The sequence below is a fragment of the Mus musculus genome, chromosome 7 (assembly GCF_000001635.26).
Source record: "Mus musculus strain C57BL/6J chromosome 7, GRCm38.p6 C57BL/6J".
NCBI lineage: Eukaryota > Metazoa > Chordata > Mammalia > Rodentia > Muridae > Mus > Mus musculus.
In genome coordinates, this window is record NC_000073.6 from 72,644,901 (window position 1) to 72,649,598 (window position 4,698).

At 42.5% G+C, this 4,698-nt stretch overlaps 1 pseudogene across 1 annotated transcript; it reads right to left on the minus strand.

The window, feature by feature from the left end:
- Positions 1-3,833: 3,833 nt before the first annotated feature.
- Positions 3,834-4,450, minus strand: Rpl17-ps10 (ribosomal protein L17, pseudogene 10; annotated as a pseudogene). Its single transcript, NR_169100.1, has one exon. The product of NR_169100.1 is annotated as a ribosomal protein L17, pseudogene 10 (transcript).
- Between the last annotated feature and the right edge of the window lie 248 nt (positions 4,451-4,698).

A 4,698-nucleotide genomic window follows, 5' to 3' on the forward strand; every position in this document is an offset into this window, starting at 1 on the left:
GGAGATATTAATTGGCTCAGACCTTTTTTAAAGATTCCTTCCGCTGAGTTAAGGCCTTTGTTTAGTATTTTAGAAGGAGATCCTCATATCTCCTCCCCTAGGACTCTTACTCTAGCTGCTAACCAGGCCTTACAAAAAGTGGAAAAGGCCTTACAGAATGCACAATTACAACGTATTGAGGATTCGCAACCTTTCAGTTTGTGTGTCTTTAAGACAGCACAATTGCCAACTGCAGTTTTGTGGCAGAATGGGCCATTGTTGTGGATCCATCCAAACGTATCCCCAGCTAAAATAATAGATTGGTATCCTGATGCAATTGCACAGCTTGCCCTTAAAGGCCTAAAAGCAGCAATCACCCACTTTGGGCAAAGTCCATATCTTTTAATTGTACCTTATACCGCTGCACAGGTTCAAACCTTGGCAGCCACATCTAATGATTGGGCAGTTTTAGTTACCTCCTTTTCAGGAAAAATAGATAACCATTATCCAAAACATCCAATCTTACAGTTTGCCCAAAATCAATCTGTTGTGTTTCCACAAATAACAGTAAGAAACCCACTTAAAAATGGGATTGTGGTATATACTGATGGATCAAAAACTGGCATAGGTGCCTATGTGGCTAATGGTAAAGTGGTATCCAAACAGTATAATGAAATTTCACCTCAAGTGGTAGAATGTTTAGTGGTTTTAGAAGTTTTAAAAACCTTTTTAGAACCCCTTAATATTGTGTCAGATTCCTGTTATGTGGTTAATGCAGTAAATCTTTTAGAAGTGGCTGGAGTGATTAAGCCTTCCAGTAGAGTTGCCAATATTTTTCAGCAGATACAATTAGTTTTGTTATCTAGAAGATCTCCTGTTTATATTACTCATGTTAGAGCCCACTCAGGCCTACCTGGCCCCATGGCTCTGGGAAATGATTTGGCAGATAAGGCCACTAAAGTGGTGGCTGCTGCCCTATCATCCCCGGTAGAGGCTGCAAAAAATTTTCATAACAATTTTCATGTGACGGCTGAAACATTACGCAGTCGTTTCTCCTTGACAAGAAAAGAAGCCCGTGACATTGTTACTCAATGTCAAAGCTGCTGTGAGTTCTTGCCAGTTCCTCATGTGGGAATTAACCCACGCGGTATTCGACCTCTACAGGTCTGGCAAATGGATGTTACACATGTTTCTTCCTTTGGAAAACTTCAATATCTCCATGTGTCCATTGACACATGTTCTGGCATCATGTTTGCTTCTCCGTTAACCGGAGAAAAAGCCTCACATGTGATTCAACATTGTCTTGAGGCATGGAGTGCTTGGGGGAAACCCAGACTCCTTAAGACTGATAATGGACCAGCTTATACGTCTCAAAAATTCCAGCAGTTCTGCCGTCAGATGGATGTGACCCACCTGACTGGACTTCCATACAACCCTCAAGGACAGGGTATTGTTGAGCGTGCGCATCGCACCCTCAAAGCCTATCTTATAAAACAGAAGAGGGGAACTTTTGAGGAGACTGTACCCCGAGCACCAAGAGTGTCTGTGTCTATGGCACTCTTTACACTCAATTTTTTAAATATTGATGCTCATGGCCATACTGCGGCTGAACGTCATTGTTCAGAGCCAGATAGGCCCAATGAGATGGTTAAATGGAAAAATGTCCTTGATAATAAATGGTATGGCCCGGATCCTATTTTGATAAGATCCAGGGGAGCGGTCTGTGTTTTCCCACAGAATGAAGACAACCCATTTTGGATACCAGAAAGACTCACCCGAAAAATCCAGACTGACCAAGGGAATACTGATGTCCCTCGTCTTGGTGATGTCCAGGGCGTCAATAATAAAGAGAGAGCAGCGTTGGGGGATAATGTCGACATTTCCACTCCCAATGACGGTGATGTATAATGCTCAAGTATTCTCCTGCTTTTTTACCACTAACTAGGAACTGGGTTTAGCCTTAATTCAGACAGCCTTGGCTCTGTCTGGACAGGTCCAGACGACTGACACCATTAACACTTTGTCAGCCTCAGTGACTACAGTCATAGATAAACAGGCCTCAGCTAATGTCAAGATACAGAGAGGTCTCATGCTGGTTAATCAACTCATAGATCTTGTCCAGATACAACTAGATGTATTATGACAAATAACTCAGCTGGGATGTGAACAAAAGTTTCCGGGATTGTGTGTTATTTCCATTCAGTATGTTAAATTTACTAGGGCAGCTAATTTGTCAAAAAGTCTTTTTCAGTATATGTTACAGAATTGGATGGCTGAATTTGAACAGATCCCTTCGGGAATTGAGACTTCAGGTCAACTCCACGCGCTTGGACCTGTCCCTGACCAAAGGATTACCCAATTGGATCTCCTCAGCATTTTCTTTCTTTAAAAAATGGGTGGGATTAATATTATTTGGAGATACACTTTGCTGTGGATTAGTGTTGCTTCTTTGATTGGTCTGTAAGCTTAAGGCCCAAACTAGGAGAGACAAGGTGGTTATTGCCCAGGCGCTTGCAGGACTAGAACATGGAGCTCCCCCTGATATATGGTTATCTATGCTTAGGCAATAGGTCGCTGGCCACTCAGCTCTTACATCTCACGAGGCTAGACTCATTGCACGGGATAGAGTGAGTGTGCTTCAGCAGCCCGAGAGAGTTGCACGGCTAAGCACTGCAATGGAAAGGCTCTGCGGCATATATGAGCCTATTCTAGGGAGACATGTCATCTTTCATGAAGGTTCAGTGTCCTAGTTCCCTTCCCCCAGGCAAAACGACACGGGAGCAGGTCAGGGTTGCTCTGGGTAAAAGCCTGTGAGCCTAAGAGCTAATCCTGTACATGGCTCCTTTACCTACACACTGGGGATTTGACCTCTATCTCCACTCTCATTAATATGGGTGGCCTATTTGCTCTTATTAAAAGGAAAGGGGGAGATGTTGGGAGCCGCGCCCACATTCGCCGTTACAAGATGGCGCTGACAGCTGTGTTCTAAGTGGTAAACAAATAATCTGCGCATATGCCGAGGGTGGTTCTCCACTCCATGTGCTCTGCCTTCCCCGTGACGTCAACTCGGCCGATGGGCTGCAGCCAATCAGGGAGTGACACGTCCTAGGCGAAATATAACTCTCCTAAAAAAGGGACGGGGTTTCGTTTTCTCTCTCTCTTGCTTCTTGCACTCTGGCTCCTGAAGATGTAAGCAATAAAGTTTTGCCGCAGAAGATTCTGGTCTGTGGTGTTCTTCCTGGCCGGGCGTGAGAACGCGTCTAATAACAGTGTATGTGTTCGCAGAGATTATCTGCAAATGAAGAGATACAATTTATTTGTTGTGAAGCAGGAAATTAGTGAGTTAGAAAATTTCAGATCATAGGAGGTACTACTGGGTACTGAAGTGGCTAAAAAATGGAGGGACAGAAGACATTTGGAGACCAAGAAATACTTACACATGAATGAAATCTAATAAATACCTACTCCATGAAGAACCTAGAAGAAGACATTTGGGGAAATTAAGATGCTGACCAAAGAAAGCAAGCATACACTGACAGGTAAGATATATGCCCAGAACTATTTGAGAAGACATTAAGATTACCCCTGACCAAACTCATAACAAATCCAAGTAGGTCTAGTGCATAGAGTTGATTCTCTATGCCAATCTGCAAATATTAGAAAAGGTGGGTGTATTTTCAATACCTATTTTTTTTAACAAAAACATACAAAGAAACGTAATAGCATCAAAACAAATAAAATAAAATTTCAAAAGTAGTCTAAGAATGGACAAATAATTTGGGCATGTGTTTCTCCAGTGACTATATATATAAGTAGCTAAACACAAAAAGTTCTTTTTTTTTTTTTAAACTTTATCTGCCTTTATTTTATGCTGAATTTATTCCCTGGCCATGAGTTTTTGTTTCTTCAGTTTCTTCTGGGATATCTTTTTCTTCTGTGCAGCCTCCTCTTCTGGCTTTGGAACGATCTGTTCCTTCTCAGTGAGGATCATCTCAATGTGGCAGGGGGAGCTCATATATGGGTTAATCTGGCCATGAGCTCTGTAGGTTCGTCGGCGCATCTTAGGTGCCTTGTTCACCTGGATGTGTTCAATGACTAGAGAATCTACGTCTAAACCCTTAAGTTCAGCGTTACTCTCAGCATTTTTAAGCATGTGCAGCAAAAATTCAGCACTCTTTTTTGGCCACCGACCCTGTGTCCAGCCCCACTGTTTGGCCTGGGCGCACCTACCAACTCCACCATTATACCGCCGGAATGGCACACATTGCTTCTTTAAGGTGACATCCTTCAGATACTTGGTGGCTTTGCGGATATGCATTCCCTTGATGGCCTGGGCAGTTTCCCGGGTGTTCTTAAAGTGAACACGAAGGTTTGACCCTCTTGATTTGCATGATTTTGTGGGGTTTTCTGGGTCAAGAGAGTAGCGAACCATCTTGGCAGGTGACCTCTGGCCGCTTACAGGAAGAGAGCAACACAAAAAGTTCTTAATATCATTAATCACCAAGGAAATGTAAACAGGACCCACAATGGCACATGCTCAAATGGTAACTCAGTATGATGATAGATTGCTCATTAATTTGATTATGTTAATCAATTACTAATTTATATATAATGCTTGATCACATCATATACTTTGAATGTGGATAATTTTGTCAATCGTATTAATGAAGATGAAAAGAGAGATGCCCATTCGCACAACTCACCATCTGAAAAGCGAAT